Source organism: Lissotriton helveticus, chromosome 3_1 (assembly GCF_964261635.1).
Source record: "Lissotriton helveticus chromosome 3_1, aLisHel1.1, whole genome shotgun sequence".
NCBI lineage: Eukaryota > Metazoa > Chordata > Amphibia > Caudata > Salamandridae > Lissotriton > Lissotriton helveticus.
The window spans coordinates 407,211,610-407,230,476 of NC_136061.1; positions in this window are offsets into that span (position 1 = coordinate 407,211,610).

Genomic DNA, 18,867 nt, shown 5'->3' on the forward strand with positions numbered 1-18,867 from the left:
AGGTCAGAGGTGCCAGGGAAGCCGGTTCTCGTCGTGCTGGAGCAGTCTTGATCCGGAGGAGAGACTGGCAACAAACCGCGATGCTTGGTTGGTGCCTGCTGCTGCAGGGTGACTACTCCTTAGTCACAAGGGAGAAATCTTGAGAAGAGTCTTGAGTTCTTCGTGTAGAAGGTCGGTTCAGGATTCAAAGATTGATCTAATTTGGAAGGGGGCCAGTTCCTACCTTTATCCTGCAAAAAGGGGCTGGCACGCGACTAAGTCCTGCCCTATGGGTGGGACTAGGAGGGGGGTGGTTACACCCCTCTCCTTTGGCGGGCTTTCCCCAGATCAGGGGCTGGAGTGCCCCTGGAACTGGTTCCAGCCGGCCTATGCACAGTGAGCACCGGGGTGCCACTTGCAGTCACCTTCCTCTAAAGCCCTGCCTACCTAGGATACACAAAATCCTGTCTGGGACGGTGCTGGCACCGCCCCTGGCAGGAAACCCTTTGTCCTTGCCTCCTGTGCTGGGAGGACTCCCAGCAGCAGGAGGGCAGACTTGTGTCTCGGTGGCAGCATCCATCTTGTGGAGCTGAGGCTATGTCTGACTTTAACCGGGGTTACAGGTTACATACATGTCGTGTCCCTCTAGAAGGGTGGAATGCTAACCCCGTCACCAGAATTGGCGAGGGGTTAATATTCCAATTCGTATGACACCTTACTCGACATGTTTTGATAAAGCGATACCAGAGTTGGCATATAACTGCGAGGATTATAATGCACTTAAGAGTATATGGTATGCGATATCATGGAAACGGCTAAGGGATGGATCCCGAAAGCCGCAGACAGGCTCAGCTCATGCCAGAGCACTATCTCACACGATTCCAAGCACTCTGCCTTCAGGATTGTCAAGGCCTGCCATAGGAGTGACTGATAGGAGATCTGTGTGCCCATTTAGGTTTAGATATAGGAATACTATATCTACAGCAGAGGGTGAGTACACCACTTTGCCCCAGCTGTCAAGCAGCCAGTTGTGTCTGATTTAGTTAGTCAGCCCAGAGGTGGCATAATACATGCTGCAGCCCCTGGGAGACTTCTGGGTGCACCTCAGCCCTGGGTACAGGGACTTGGTGAGGGCCCAGTGCCAATTCAGTACCTGGGTACAATTTGGAGTAGAGAGAACAGCTAGGCTGTGGGTCTGATTAGCAGGCCCACAGCCAGAGAAAGTCGTAAACCAGTGAAGCAAAAAGCAAAAATCTGGGTGATCATAGGATTGCAGACCCTACTCTCCTACATGACCCCCCCCAAACTTTGGGACAATAAGCTAACCTTGACCAGGTGAGTCTTCTTGCTCTAAGTGGAAATACCGGGAGAGCCCATCAGCATTGCCATGATCAGTACCAGGTCTGTGCTCCACTGTAAAATCCATCCCCTGTAGGGAAATGGACCACCTAAGTAGTTTGGGGTTTTCACCCTTCATCTGATTTAGCCATAAGAGGGGCTTATGGTCGGTCTGAATCTTAAAGTGAGTGCCAAACAAGTATGACCTCAACTTTTTCAGGGCCCACACCACAGCAAAGGCCTCCCTCTCAATAGCTGACCAATTTTTCTCTCTGGGGGTCAGCCTTCTGCTAATAAAAGCAATGGGCTGGTCGTTATCATCAAAATTCAGCTGAGATAGAACAGCTCCCACACCCAACTCAGAAGCATCTGTTTGGACAATGAAGGTCTTTGAGTAATCTGGACTCTTTAGGATAGGTGCTGTGCACATGGCCTGCTTTAGGTCATTGAATGCTTTCTGACAGCTTGCTGTCCACTGAACTTTCTTTGGCATCTTTTTACTTGTCAGGTCATTAAGTGGAGTCACAATGGACCCATAATTCTTGACAAATTTCCTATAGTAACCAGTCAGGCCCAAGAAAGCTCGAACCTGAGTCTGGGTGGTTGGAGGAGCCCAGTCCTTGATGGCCTGTATCTTGCTCTCCAAGGGTTGAACCTGGCCTCCACCTACAAGGTGGCCCAGGTACACAACCTGTGTCTGCCCTATCTGGCACTTAGTGACTGCATTGAGTCCTCTGTAGTCTACGCAAAACCTCATCTCTTTCTTACCACCCTGGGTGTGAGGCTTTGGCACTAGAACTACTGGGCTAGCCCAAGGGCTATCTGAGGGCTCAATGACTCCCAGCTCCAACATTTTCTGCACTTCTGTCTTGATGCAGTCTCTGACATGATCAGGCTGTCTGTAGATGTTACTCTTGACAGGCAGACTGTCTCCAGTGTCCACTTCATGGGTACACCAATCAGTTTGACTGGGTGTCAGAGAGAACATATGTCTAAAGGATTGCAGAACTTGTCTACAATCCTGTTGCTGATGTTCAGAGAGGCTGCCACAAAAGACAACACCATCTACTGATCCATCATCAGGATTCTGAGTGAGCAGGTCTGGGAGAGGGTCACTCTCTTCCTCCTGTCCCTCATCGGTGGCCATGAGCAAGCTCATGTCCTTCCTGTCGACATATGCCTTGAGCCTGTTCACATGGAGCACCCTGAGGGGGCTCCTGGGAGTTCCAAGGTCCACCAGGTAGGTGACCTCTCCCTTTTGCTCAATGATGGTGTGGGGCCCAGACCATTTGTCTTTGAGTGCTGCTGGGGCCACTGGCTCCAGCACCCACACCTTCTGTCCAGGCTGGTACACAGTCAGGACAGCCTTCTGGTCATGCCAAGCTTTTTGGAGTTCTTGGCTGGCCTCAAGGTTTTTAGTTGCCTTCTCCATGTATTCAGCCATCCTGGAGCGGAGACCAAGTACATAGTCCACTATGTTGGTTGCAGGCTTTTTGAGAGGTCTCTCCCATCCTTCCTTCACCAAACACAGGGGTCCTCTTACAGGATGCCCATACAGAAGTTCAAAAGGGCTGTAGCCAACCCCCTTCTGTGGGACCTCTCTGTAAGCAAACAAGAGGCAGGGTATCAGGACATCCCATCTACGCCTGAGCTTTTCAGGTAGTCCATGAATCATCCCTTTGAGGGTCCTGTTGAATCTTTCAACACGCCCATTGCACTGTGGATGATAGGGTGTGGTGAACTTGTAGTTGACACCACATTCCTTCCACATTGCAGTCAGATATCCTGACATGAAGTTTGCACCTCTGTCAGAAACAACCTCCTTAGGGAAGCCCACTCTGGAGAACACTCAAACTAGGGCCCTTGCCACTACAGGTGCTGTAGTGGTCCTAAGTGGAATAGCTTCAGGATACCTGGTGGCATGGTCCACCACCACCAGTATAAACTTGTGCCCTGATGCTGTCTGGGGTTCCATTGGACCAACAATGTCAATCCCCACTCTTTCAAAGGGAACCCCCACCACAGGTAGTGGTATGAGGGGGGCCTTTGTTGTGCCACCTGACTTACCACTGGCTTGGCAAGTGACACAGGAGCGACAAAACTCCTTGGTATTCTCACTCATGTGAGGCCAGTGAAAGTGTGAGACAAGCCTGTCCCAAGTCTTTGTCTGGCCTAAGTGACCTGCAAGGGGAATCTCATGGGCCAAGGTGAGAAGGAAACCCCTCTGAGACAAGGGGATGACCAGCCTCCTGGTTGCACCAGGCTTGGGGTCTCTTGCCTCAGAGTACAGGAGTCCATCTTCCCAGTATACCCTGTGGGCACCTGTGGCATTCCCTGCAGCCTCAGCAGCAGCCTGCTGTCTGAGGGGTTCAAGGGAAGGGCAGTCTAACTGTGCCTTCCCCAGGTCTTCTCTGGAGGGTCCCCCTGAGCCCAGAAACTCAACTTGATCAAGTTCAAGCTCTTTAGGCTCAGTTTCCCTCAGCTCTCTCAGATCAGCCTCCTCAGAGACTTGATCCTCAACCTGGGGCAAGGGGGAAGGCAATGCCTTAACCCTACTGCTCTTCTTCTTGGAAGGTGTCTGGTCCATTGTTCCAGGATCCAGCACCTGTTCAGTGGGACATCTTCTGGCCTGTGACCTAGTCACAGCAAGCACATGTGCTGGCAAGCCTAACATTTCCATGTGAGTCCTCTGCTCCACTTCTGACCATAGTGATGACTCCAAATCATTGCCCAACAAACAATCCACTGGGAGGTCTGAACTAACCACAACTTTCTTTTGGCCACTTACCCCTCCCCAGGAGAAAGCAACAATTGCCATACTATGACTGGTAGTGACGTTGCTGGCATTGGTCACCAGGAAATCTGTACCTGGCATGATCTGTCCAGGGTCCACAAAGTTAGGTGTCACCATGGTGACACTGGCACAAGTGTCCCTATAGGCCTGAGCCATTTTGCCATTTATCAAAGGTGTCTGCCTGTATTTGCCCAAAGTATTGGGACTTACATCAGGGGACATATCCATATCCCCTGTACAGACAAGGACAGCCTGAGTGAGTGTGCCAACTAAGTTGTCAGACTCCTCAGTTCCCAAGGTTAACCCAACTAGTCCCTTGGGAGGTGCACTACCACTACTGACTGTACTAGGGGGTGCAGTTGCCTTAGGGGCTGTAGTGGTAGGAGTTTGCCCTCCTCTTTTGGTGCACTCACTAAACCAGTGAGACTTACTTTTACAGTACTGGCACCACCTTTTTGACTGGCCTTCTTGAGTCTTCTTTTTCTGCTGTGAAGCCTGACCCCCACCCTCTTTGGTTTGTTGGGGACCTGTTGAAGACTTCTGGTCATTTTGTTCACTCTTGGCATTACCCATCTGGTCTGCTTTCTTCTGACCACCCTGGTTCTGGTTCTGGTTCTGCTTGATCCTTGTTCTGACCCATTTGTCTGCCTTCTTTCCCAATTCTTGGGGAGAGGTCAGATCTGAATCAACAAGGTGCTGGTGCAACAACTGGTTCTGACAGTTATTTAAAATCTGTTCTCTCATCATAAGATTATACAATCCTGTGTAATCAGTAACCTTGCTACCCAGCAACCAGCCCTCCAAAGCCTTAGTGGCACAATCCACAAAGTCAGACCAGTCCTGAGACTGAGTTTTCTGGGTGTCTCTGAACAGCAACCTGTACTGCTCAGTGGTTAAACCAAACCCATCAACCAGTGTATTTTTCAGGACCTGGTAATTGTTAGCATCCTCCACTCTTGTAGTGAGGAGCTTATCTCTACCTTTGCCATCAAAGGAGAGCCACAGTATAGCTGCCCACTGACTCTGGGGAATACGCTGCACAGTGCAGGCCCTCTCCAAAGCAGCCATCCATTTCTGGATGTCATCCCCTTGTTTAAAGGGGGGCACTATCTTTGTCAGGTGTTTAGTATCTAAACCCTTCTCTTTTTCTCTTGGGAGATTGCTGCCACCAGTGGGTACTACCCCACTCATCTGCTGCTCTCTAGCAAAGGCAAGCTTCTCTTTGGCCAGGGCAAGTTCTTCCCTTTCAATCCTCAGATTAGCCTGTCTCATCCTTGCTTCATGCTCTATTCTCTGAGGGGAAGTCAATCTCCTCTGGGGAGAGTTCCTTCTCCTCTGAGAAGAGGCATTAGAGTGCAGAGATCTATTGGAGTCCCTAGAATGAGATCTATCTCTTCTAACTCCAAGGTTAGGCCTCATTAGGGTCAGTACTGGGGGTCCCCCAGATCCTTCCCTAAGTAGGTCTAAGTTGGCCCTAGTAAGTCTGCTGACTAACTCAGACCTCTTGTCTGCCTCATCCCCAGAGAGGTCATCTTGATCCCCCTCCTCAACTCTGTCTTCAGTGTCAAGGAGGTCTGGATCTCCAATGGTACCCTCTAGGGCTGGCATATTCCCATCTAACTGAGAAATTTTTCTCGCATCATATGTCTCTAAGAGACCTATTAGAAAGGGAATGGTGGGGTTAGACCCCTGTTTCAGTTTCCTGGAGGTACACACTTGTCTCATCTCCTGGAAACTGAGAGCTGCATATCTTGATTTGACCTGTGGAGGGTCAATAACCACAAGGGGAGTCTCAGTAGACTCTCCATGGGTAGACATGCTTTTCTAGTGAGGTGTAAGTGGTGCACTTACCTACACTATATGTTTACCTACTGATCCCTTGCTAGAGTTGTAGTTTAGGGTGTGCTAGGCCCTAGGAGCTACAACAGCTGGTTCAGTAGAACTCAGAGTATTCTAAGCTAAGTTATATGTACCTTAGTACTTATGTGATCTTTCAAATGATATTCTTAGGATATGTGTGGTAAAACAACAGCAAGCTCAAATCCCACCGCTGCCACCAATGTGAGAAGTTGGCCTGATATGCAGTGCTCACTATTCTAGTGATCACTATGTATCAGTCCAAACAACCCTTATTGATGATTGGTTTTTAAGTCAACCTTATAGACCAGCTATCCTAGTAGCATGGATACGAGCAGTCTAAGGCTAAGACTCTAGAGGGCGTGTTAAGCCAGCTGTTTTACCATCACATTACCCCTTGAACACCAAGTGAAAGGACACCACACAAGTTGTTATCAAAAATAAAGTGTATTTATTTATAACAGGACTACCCTGGCTCTTTATGAGACAGGGAGCTAAGCACACAACAAAACTCTTAAAGAATTACTGAAAGTCGCACAATTTACACAAATGCCCGAGGGGCACGAAAAACCATATACACAAGAAGTGGAATGCGAAGTTACTAGCAGGTAAGTAATACTTTTCTAGACTGTAGAAACTCTGCTTTCAGGATTGTCAAGGCCTGCCATAGGAGTGACTGATAGGAGATCTGTGTGCCCATTTAGGTTTAGATATAGGAATACTATATCTACAGCAGAGGGTGAGTACACCACTTTGCCCCAGCTGTCAAGCAGCTAGTTGTGTCTGATTTAGTTAGTCAGCCCAGGGGTGGCATAATACATGCTGCAGCCCCTGGGAGACTTCTGGGTGTACCTCAGCTCTGGGTACAGGGACTTGGTGAGGGCCCAGTGCCAATTCAGTACCTGGGTACAATTTGGAGTAGAGAGAACAGCTAGGCTGTGGGTCTGATTAGCAGGCCCACAGCCAGGGAAAGTCGTAAACCAGTGAAGCAAAAAGCAAAAATCTGGGTGATCATAGGATTGCAGACCCTACTCTCCTACACAAACTGTCCCCCATCACTATGTTAAGAGAACTGCACTTTCTACCTCTTTTTTCCACTCCTCCTTAGCCTGTGCAACAGTCTACTTAATTGAGAAAACATTTCTGCCAACTCACCAATGCTGCCCCATACAATAGTGTGAGTTCCACAAGACTAAATAAACATTATTTGCCACAACTTTTCTGATGGGGGTATGACACCCGATCATGCTGAGGTGCAAGCTCTGTCTAATGTTGATCCCCATATGATGTTTCTATGATGCGTTAATTTCTTGACATGGCCAGTTACTGTTCAAGATACAGACAAGACTTTGCAAGACTTTCCCTTATGAGAGTTAATGAAGAAAAATGTTTAATTATAGTGGTTACAGGAATGTTAGAGAAGTTTCAAGAAAATCAAACAAGCCATTGAAATTGCTACTGAAGGGGCCTATCTCAATCCAAAGCTTCACACCGAGGTTGTTGTTGAAGAAAGCCCCGTTGGATTAGGCACTATCCTGGCACAGCTCAGTGGACACCCCCAAGGCATATTGTGGCACATGCCATGGAAGTTTGTCTCAGACAAAGTATACTTACTTTCAACCAGAGAGAGTTTGACCATGGTATGGGCTTGTGAACGTTTCCATGTATTCCTGTATGGAAAGCCGTTTACACTGGTGGCTGATCATCAAGATCTGTTGACTATCTCTGGCAGTCCAAAAGCCACAATGCCTCCTAGCATTGAACGGTGGGGACTCCGATTACAAGAGTATGATTACACCATTGTACATTGTCCAGGGAAGGATAAAAACCATGCCGCCTACCTTTCCAGAGTACCTATACAAGTTCAAGGTACTTCATCCATGACGGCTGAAGCCTACATTAATTGGATTGTAAAGTCAAATACGCCAGCTGCCATATCATTAGCCCAAATCATCATTGCCACAAGCCATGATAGTGACATGCTGAAGTTGAAAGGTATTCCACATCAGTCATGGAAACGACATGCTTGACCTCTCACCAGTAATGGTGAATGCCAAAAGTACAAAAACGTTAAAGATGAACCCTCAATAACTCAGGAAGGAGTTATACTGTGAGGGTCAAGAATCCTAATTCCGGGGAGATTGAGATACAAGATGATTGAGGTGGCTTATGAAGGATATCGTGGTATTGTTGCCACCAAGCGAGCTCTCTGAGAATGAGTCTGGTTTCCATATTTAGATGAGAGGGTTGAAAAGGAACTGAGTTTGAGTTTGAGTTTGAGTTTAAGGGTTTTGTAGAGCGCGCGTTCACCAGCCGGTTTCATGGCGCTAAGTAAATACTGCTACTCAGGGGGCAGACAGAGTAAAGAATGCAATGATTTAAGAGGGAAAGGCTTGGGAGAACAGGAAGGTTTTGAGACCTTTACGGAACAGGGGGTACTGGGAGCAAGATCTCAAGTGGGGTGGGAGAGAGTTCCAAAAGGCAGGAGCCGTGGTGGAAAATTTGGAACCTCCCCACTTTTTACGTTTAAAACGAGGGACCACAAGGAGATGATGGGTAGCAGAACGCAGTTCTCTGGAAGGGATGTAGTCTTGAATGGCTGTATTGATGAAGGACGGGGCAGAGCCAGTCCGCGCTCTGAAAGTAGTACAGCCAAGCTTGAATAAGGCACGCTGCCGGACAGGGAGCCAGTGGAGGGATACGAGCAGGGGAGTGACATGTTGGGATTTGGGAAGATTAAACACCAGTCGAGCGGCCTGGTTTTGGACCAGTTGGAGACGCCTCACGAGGTACGCAGGCATGCCATGGTAGAGGGCATTGCCATAGTCCAAGCGAGACGTCACCATGGCCAGAAGTATTAGCTTAAGGGCGGCTGAGGAAAAAAATCGTGAACCTTACGTATTGTCCGGAGGGAAAGAAAAGCTGAGGAAACGGCGGCACTGACTTGAGTGTGATGGGAAAGTTGATTATTGATTTTGAAACCAAGAGTCTTGACAGAGGAAACTGGAGTGGGTGGGGAACCTAAAGAGGGGGGCCAAAAGGAAGGAGACCAGGGACTGGAGCAACCACCCGTCAACACCAATTCCGTTTTATCGGGATTGAGTCTCAGGTGGTTGAAGTTCATCCAGTCCTGGATAAAAGTCATGATGAACTGAAAATTAGATATTGAACCGGGGGAGGAAGAGAGAGAAAAGATAAGCTGGAGGTCATCTGCATAATTGTACACAGAGACCTCCATCTGCTGTAAAGAAAAAATAAGAGGGGCAATATAGAGGTTGAATAACAGGGGGGAGAGAGAGGATCCTTGGGGGACCCCGCACTGGACAGGATAAGGGTCAGCTGAGTACTCACCCAGGCGGACCGCCTGGGTGCGGCCAGTTAAGAAGGAAGATAGCCATAACAGGGCCGTCCCTCCGATTCCCGCCGCCTCGACACGTGAAAGTAAGATGGCATGGTCCACCGTGTCGAATGCGGCGGAAAGATCAAGAAGGACCAGGGCCTGGGGCTGACTGGTGTCCAAACCCTCTCGGAGGTTGTCCATCACGGAAATAATTACAGATTCCGTTGAATGTGCGGGGCGGAATCCGGCCTGCCTAGGGGCCAGGGCACTGCTTCTTTCCACAAATTCGCCCAAGGTTCTGACGACATGACGTTCCAATACCTTTGCCAGGAAAGGCAAGAGGGAGATGGGGCGATAGTTTGCTGGATCCGAGGGATCCGCCCCGGGTTTTTTAAAATAGGAACGATCACTGCCGATTTGAGTGATGGAATAACAGTGCCCTGGGATAATGAGCTGTTAAGAAACGTGAGGGGCGGTGAGGGGCAGTGGGAGTAGATCTGCTTCAATATGTAGGCAGGGCAGGGGTCCAGGGGGGAGCCGGATCTGACCAGCGGAAGGATAGAGGAAAGAGAGTCAATCGTGAGGGGGGGGGATGGAATTAAGGTGTGCTGTAGCTGGGGGACAGCACGGGTCAGTGAAGGAGGGGGATGGGGAAGGGATATTAGCCTTGATCGTGCTAATTTTATTGAGAAAAGATAAATTAAGAGAATCGCAGAGTGGTTGTGATGGAGGAGGTTTGAGTGAGGTTCTATCAGAGTAGGCCAGATCTTGGACGATGGAGAATATTTCTCTGGGCCTGTTCTCCGCGAACTGAATTTTAGCTGAAAAGTAAGTCTTCTTAGTTTCCAGGATGGATTTCTTGTATTGTGATAGGAGAGTGGTATATCGAATTCTAGAAACAGGGCAGTAATCACGCCGCCAAAGGCCTTCTGCTTGGCGGAGATTAAGTTTTAGGGTCTTCAGGTCGTTGGAGAACCATCGGTTAGCATCTTTGGGGCGTTTGGACAAGATGCGCTTCAGAGGGGCAATGGAGTCGCAGCCGGCCCGTAGCCAGCTGTTGATAGATTCAGCTTGCTCAAAAGATGGCAACCCTGAGAGATCAGGGCTGGATGAGGAGAGTGTGGCAGATAGGGCCTCTACATCAACGCGGTTCCATGATCGTGCCCAGACGTTTTTGGTGGAGATGAGCTTGGGGGGTAATAGAAGGGATAAAGAAAAAGTGATCAGCGAATGATCTGACCATACACAGGGAGCGATCGAGAGTGAGGTAATCGGACAGTTTCGGTGCCAAATTTGATCGAGGATATGTCCCAACCTATGCGTAGGGACGTGCACAACAGAGGTGAAGTTGAGCGACTGGAGGGAGTCTGAAAACTCTTTGGGGGTTGCACATTCTGCAGGGTCAGAGGGCCAAAAGTTGAAGTCTCCCAGGACAACGATGGAGGAGTGATTGACTACCAGAGTAGCCATCAGGTCTTGGAAGCTTGGGAGAAACGTAAGAGGGGAGGACGGGGGTCGGTAGATAAGGACACAGGTAAGTGGGGGAGTCAGGGAGAGTGAACGAGCAACTAGACAGTCAGAAGAGCCCAGAGAAGAGAAAGCTAAGGGTTGGAAAGTAATTTCCTTACGGGCAATCAGGGCAACCCCTCCGCCTGACTTTCCGGATGAACGATCAACTCGGATAGCGTAATAAGATGGGGGGAGTATTGCCAATAGGGAGGGGAGAGAGCTATCCGAGAACCAAGTCTCGGTAAGGAATAGCACATCAGGTTTTTGGGATTCCAAAAGCGTGAAAAGATCGAGCTGATGTTTAACTGCCGATCTGGTATTGAGGTACATTGCAGAAATTACTGTAGGCGAGGGGGCAGTGGGAGTCGGAATGGAAGGGCAACTAGTCGGAGGCAAGGACGAGGGACTAGTGTAAAGTGGGGTTTGCGGAGTCAGGAGGCCAAGATTAGCGACACGGGATGAAACAGTAGTAGGTAGTGGCCACTTACCTCGGAGATCAGTCAGTTGCGAGCGGGAATATTGAGTAAAAGAGGCAGAGTGACTAGCCTCTAGCCTCGGTCGGCCGCGGACGGGCGCAGACGGGCTTTCCTTAGGCGCGCCTTTGGCGCGCAAACGGCGCGCCCGCTGCGCTCGTCCGCTGCGCTTCCAGGGGAAGCACATTTTTATGGGAGAGTTAGTGGTTGGGCGGTGGGCGTGGCCTCCAAAGGGGGCGTGGCCTGCGCTTGGATCGTGGCGCTGGAAACAGCGTTCTAAGCCTTCCACTGACAGCGGTAGGCCCGCTTTCCGAGCAAAGTGACTGGGGGTAAGTGAATTAAAATGAAAATAAACAGCAGCAAACAGTTTTTAAAAAGTTACAAACTCCCGGCTTTCCGCCTCAGGAGTAGAGCATTTACACGTGGTGACGCTTGTAGTCAGCGTCCCTTAAGAGCAGTGGGCGGTGGGCGTGGCCTCCGAAGGGGGCGTGGCCTGCGCTTGGATCGTGGCGCTGGAAACAGCGTTCTAAGCCTTCCACTGACAGCGGTAGGCCCGCTTTCCGAGCAAAGTGACTGGGGGTAAGTGAATTAAAATGAAAATAAACAGCAGCAAACAGTTTTTAAAAAGTTACAAACTCCCGGCTTTCCGCCTCAGGAGTAGAGCATTTACACTGAAAGCCTAACATCTATGTAACAGCCTCTGTACGGATATACTCAACATATCCTTACCATGTCAGAACTCCCTAGGCATGCATGGGAGAGAATAACCATTGATTTCTTTGGTCCACAAGGCAATGCACATCATGTGATGGTAATTGTGGATGAGTACTCTCAAATTCCATTAATAGAGGATCTCTCATCCACAACTCATGAGTGAGTCATCAAGAGACTTGACGGCTTTATTGCAACAAGAGTTCCAGGCATTTTGTAGTCTGATAATGGCCTGCCGTTCAACAGTAGAGAATGAAAGGATTTTCTGGAGCATCTGAACGTAAAGCATATAAAGAGTACTACTTTGTGTCTACAGGCCAACTGTCTTGTTGACCGTTTTAAGATTACGCTAAGGAAAGCAGTACAGCGTGCCACACTTGAGAGACTAACTTTGCAAACGGTGCTGAATTCTACCCTATGAGCCTATCATTCAACACCTCACTCGACCACGGATGAAAGTTCTGCAACTTTGATATTCGGGAGAGCAATGGCAACCAAGTTACCTCAATGGACCAACACAAGAGAAGGAGGAGATAATATAACACGAATAAAGGACTTGGTTAATAAAGAAAAGATGAAAGTCTATGCTGGCAAGATGCAACATGCAAAGAGCATTGAATTTGACCTAGTAATTTCCCGCCAACTGCGAAGGAGAAAATCTGATGCTCCATATGATGCTGCACCTTTCCATATAGTGTCCACCAAGAACATATGTTGACTGCCTAGTGTCCTGGAAAGTCTGTTACCAGAGACTGTTCTCACTTTCGGCATTTGATTCCTGTGCCTTCTGATAAAGAGCGTGAGTGAAAGACTAAACCTGATAACCCAGTGACTGCTGCTGTTTCTTCACCGTCGTTGAAGATCTCTGACAGTGAAGATGATAGCTCCCAGCTTCCAGTAATCAATCATATATATATATATATATATATATATATATATATATATATATATATATATATATATATATATATATATATATATACATATATATGCAAAACACTGGTGGCTCACAGGAGAAGCACACGGGAGACGTGCAAGGTAACCAGCCTTTTATTAAAAGATATAGACAAGTTCATGTGCTGGATAGGCCTCCTCCCACAGCATTAATGTAAATATGTAAATGTAACCTAGTATGATAAGGACAGCCTTTCCTTCAGCCTGACGCGCTTCGAAAAGGTTTTCTTCCTCAGAGGCTCCAAAAGGTATGTGCTGGATAGTCCTCCTCCCACAGCATTTATGTAAATGTCCCGCCCCTGGATGGGGTCTGCGTCAACTATTGGCATTCTGGGAGTTGAAGTGCTTAATCTTTTATAAGTGTTGCACACGATTACTGCCTGTAATAAGACTCTTGAGGAAGAAAACCTTTTCGAAACGCGTCAGACTGAACGGAAGGGTGCCCTTATCATACCTGCTCCTGAACTTGTCTATATCTTTTAATAAAAGGCTGGTGACCTTGCACGTCTCCCGTGTGCTTCTCCTGTGACCCACCAGTGTTTTGTCTATTAAAAGCGGCAGCTCAGCCGCTGAGGATGACCACAGAGCGCCATTACCCAAGTTAGCTCCTCTCACCGCTGACTGCATTTTGGAATCGGATTGCTGCCTACATATCGAAGCGCGCTGCTACATTTGGTATCGTACTGCTGCCTGCCTTTTGGAGCGCGCTGCTCGTGCCAGCATTGTTCTCAATCAGTAGCGCCTACACTGCCTGATTACAATTTAAATTTAGTAGCCTCGCATAACGCTCGCTAGAATTGTGTAGTTGTAGCATTATTTAATTATTTTACTGTTATTGTGCCTCTGCTCACGAAGCTTCCACTCTTGTTGGCCCCAACCGGTTCCGGTTTCGCTTCTTTAGCCATTTGGTGTTATTTTTCCTCGTAGCCCGTCCCCTCCACCACGCACCCACCTCCCAGCTGACCATCCCCCCCACAGACTCAGTAAGCACGCCCCGTCCCTGATTTCACTGTGACCGTCCTGACGCCGTCAGAAGCGGTCGCTCCCCGCAGCCACTGGCCCTTGCTACGATCACTTTGCTGACCACAGAGCGCCATTACCCAAGTTAGCTCCTCTCACCGCTGACTGCATTTTGGAATCGGATTGCTGCCTACATATCGAAGCGCGCTGCTACATTTGGTATCGTACTGCTGCCTGCATTTTGGAGCGCGCTGCTCGTGCCAGCATTGTTCTCACACAGTAGCGCCTACACTGCCTGATTACAATTTAAATTTAGTAGCCTCGCATAACGCTCGCTAGAATTGTGTAGTTGTAGCATTATTTAATTATTTTACTGTTATTGTGCCTCTGCTCACGAAGCTTCCACTCTTGTTGGCCCCAACCGGTTCCGGTTTCGCTTCTTTAGCCATTTGGTGTTATTTTTCCTCGTAGCCCGTCCCCTCCACCACGCACCCGCCTCCCAGCTGACCCTCCCCCGCCCCTCCCCCCTCCACTATCCATTTATGACTGATGCTTTTGCGCGCAGCGTTCACGCGCAGCGGTCGCGCTCCATGTGCGCCGAAGGTGCGCCAAAGGTAAGCCCGTATACGCCCGTCCGTGCCTGGACCGCGCCCAGCGCCAGACCCCCTGGCCCCCGTACCACCACCTCCACCCGTATCCCTTACGACGCCTCCACCCTCTTAGCCCTTAACACAGGCCGACCCCCCAACTGCGCCCAAGCCGCTCCTGGACACACCCATGGACCCTTCACATGCATCTCATGCAAGTATGACAGCACCAAGACCAACTCCTCATCCACGAACACCAAACAGATATCTGACCCCAACCACCTAAAATGCATCCTACTCAACACCCGATCGGTCCACAGACACGCCATCGACCTTTGGAATCTACTAGACACCATCTCTCCGGACGTCGCCTTCCTAACAGAAACATGGATGAACGCATCCTCAGCCCCAGACATCACCATTGCCATCCCGGAAGGCTACAAGATCATCCGTAAGGACCGCATCAAACAAACAGGAGGAGGCATCGCAATCGTCCATAAGAATTCCATCCGCATTTCAACCAGCTCAGACGCCAACCTCGCTAGCACCGAACACCTTCACTTCCAGATCCACACCGACCCCAAGACCACACTCAGAGGCACCCTCCTCTACAGGCCACCAGGACCCCGTGCACAATTCAGTGAAGACATCACTGACTTTATCACCCCACACGCCCTTCCCTCCGAGGACTACATACTACTGGGAGACCTCAATTTTCACCTGGAAAAGAGCAACGACAGCAACGCCACCACCCTTCTGGACAATCTGGCCAACCTCGGACTCAAACAGCTTGTTAACACCCCCACTCACTACGCAGGCCACACACTCGACCCCATCTTCACCTCCAGCAAACATATCTCCTTCAGTCACACCACAGTTCTCCATTTGACGGACCACAGCTGTGTTCACTTTGTCTACAAAAAGACCACAACCCACAACATTCCTCAACCCACTTTGCGGAGAAACTGGAATAAAATCACCATCGACGAGATCTCCTCATCGCTTCTTCAAAACCCCCCGGCCCACTCCTCGAACGCCAACCAAGCAGCCGCTAACCTCACTCAATGTCTAACGAATAGCGCCGACAACCTAGCACCTTTGAAAAAACATCAAATCAAACTAGGCAGCAAAAACGCTCCCTGGTTCAACGATGATCTTAAGACATCCAAGAAACTCTGTCGCTCCCTTGTTAAGGCCTGGAAAAAAGACCCAAACACCAGCACCAAGGACGCCCTCAAAAACGCCACCCGCACACACCACCAACTGATCCGGACTGCCAAGAAAGCTGCACTCAAAGACCGTCTAGACAACAACGCCCACAACAGCAAGGAACTATTCAACATCGTCAAAGAATTTACCAACCCCTCAGCCAACTCCAACGACATCACTCCCTCTCAAACCCTCTGCGACTCCCTTGCCTCGTTCTTCCACAACAAAATCGCAGACATCCACAACAGCTTCGACAACCAACACGGAGACAAACCCACCCAACATTCTGCGGTAGCCTCACCCCCCTTGAACATCCTTACTGATTGGAACCCAATCTCCACTGAGGACACCACCCGCCTGATGAACTCCATCCACTCAGGATCCCCCACAGACCCATGCCCTCACCATATCTTCAACAAAGCTGACTCCATCATAGCACCACACCTCCGAGACATCATCAACTGCTCCCTCAACTCTGCCACCTTCCCGGAAAGCTGGAAACACGCCGAACTCAGCGCCCTTCTGAAAAAACCCACAGCTGACCCCAACGAACTAAAAAACTACCGCCCCATCTCGCTCCTACCATTCCCGGCCAAAGTCATCGAGAAAGCCGTCAACAGCCAGCTCGCCGCCTTCCTCGAAACCAACAAATCCCTCGACTCCTCACAGTCCGGCTTCCGAGCAAAACACAGCACCGAGACTGCACTCATCGCAGCAACAGACGACATTCGAACCCTACTGGACAATGGAGACACAGTCGCCCTCATCCTCCTTGACCTCTCCGCAGCCTTCGACACAGTCTGTCATAACACCCTCCTACAACGCCTCAGAAACATTGGAATCCAAGGAAAAGCACTGGAGTGGATCAGCTCGTTCCTTACCGGAAGAACTCAGAGAGTCCGCCTTCCACCATTCAAGTCAGAAGCCACCGAAGTCATTTGCGGCGTCCCGCAAGGATCATCACTCAGCCCCACCCTCTTCAACGTATACATGAGCCCCCTCGCGACCATCGCACGCCAACACAACCTCAACATCATCTCCTACGCTGATGACACTCAACTGATCCTCTCACTCACCAAAGACCCTAACACCGCCAAAACCAACCTACATGAAGGAATGAAAGAAGTAGCCGAGTGGATGAAACACAGCCGTCTGAAACTGAACTCAGACAAAACAGAAGTCCTTATCTTAGGCACCTCCCCTCCCGCCTGGGATGACTCTTGGTGGCCAGAAGCCCTTGGAAAAGCACCCACCCCGACGGACCACGCACGGAACCTGGGCATCATCATGGACTCCTCACTCTCGATGAACAGACAAGTCAACGCCGTCTCATCTTCGTGCTTCAACATTCTTCGCATGCTCAAAAAAACATTTCGCTGGATCCCCACCGAAACTAGAAAAACGGTCACCCACGCACTGGTCACGAGCCGCTTGGACTACGGTAACACCCTATACGCCGGAACCACCGCAAAACTTCAGAAAAAACTCCAACGCATCCAGAACGCTTCAGCCAGACTCATACTAGACATCCCGTGTAAAGACCACATTTCTAGTCACCTGAAAAACCTCCACTGGCTCCCCGTCAATAAGAGAATAACATTCCGCCTCTTAACCCACGCACACAAAGCACTTTATGAACTCGGACCTGAATGCCTCAACACTCGACTCTCCTTCTACACCCCCTCCCGCCAGCTACGCTCCTCCAACCAAGCCCTTACTACCGTACCCCGCATCAACAAAACCACCATGGGAGGTAGATCCTTCTCCTACCTGGCAGCTAAAACCTGGAACTCACTCCCCATTCACCTTCGCCTCACTCAGAACCACCTATCATTCAGAAAGCAACTTAAAACTTGGATATTCGACAAGTAATTCCCCACCCTTCCCCAAGCGCCTTGAGACCCTCTGGGTATGTAGCGCGCTATATAAATTATTTGACTTGACTTGACTTGACCCCAGTATACAAAGCGGGCCGCGTGGAGGGATTTCCCTACCAAAAAAGCGGGGAAACGTCGCAGAATGAAGACTTCGAGCAGCTGCAGGGGCCCATTTTGGTTCTTATTGCAGGCAGTAATCGTGCGCAACATTGATGAAAGATTAAGCACTCCAACTCCCAGAATACCAATAGATGAAGCAGACCCCATCCAGGGGCGGGACATTTACATAAATGCTGTGGGAGGAGGACTATCCAGCACATACCTTTTGGGAGCCTCTGAGAAAGAAAAACTTTTTGAAACACGTCAGGCTGAACGAAAGGCTGCCCTTATCATACCAGCTCCTGAACTTATATATATATATTTGTAAAGAAGTATATATTTTTAATTATCAGAGGAGGAGATGAAGTGTCTTGCGATATTTTAGAAAGGAACCCTTTTGACTCCTAGTGAACTCTGTAGAGCTGTGAGGTAGATGTTAGAGCTTAAATCCATGAAAGCTTGTTAGGTCGAGCCTAGAGGCAGCGCGCATGCGCTGATCACTCTGCAAGGCATGCTGTATTGGAGTATGACTGGAAGTCCTGCCCACTATCCGCCCATATTTGTCATTGGCTTTTGTCATTGTCGTAAATGATGGCTTCTGATTCCTAAATAGGCTTGTTGTCTGGATTTGTTACCTCAAATAACGACTGGGGGCCCGATGTAGGTGGCAAATATCGGTCGGAAACGGCCGAATTCGTCCGTTTCCGACCGGTATTTGGCATCTTGGGATGTAGGGGGCCAGATTTTACAGATTCTGTAAATTTACCGAATCGGTAAATTTACAGAATCTGTAAAATACCGAATCGGTATTTTTACCGATTCGGTACCTTCCAGATGTAGGTGGGACTCTTCAGAGTCCCTAAGGCCTTACAGAATCGGTATTTTACCACCCAATCCAATTGGGTGATAAAATACCGATTCCAGGTGTGCATGCACATGTGTGCATGCACACCTAGCCATGTGACAGACAGACATGCCCTTAGGGCATGTCTGTGTGCCACATGGCAAACATGCCCGTCTTTGGGGTGCTAGAGGGTGTCAAAGTGACACCCCTTGCACCCTTGCTAAAATCGGTATTTACCGATTCTGTAATTACAGAATCGGTATTGCCCATTGATTCCTATGGGCTTCACGGCCCATAGGAATCAATGGGCAATACCGATTCGGTATTTACAGAATC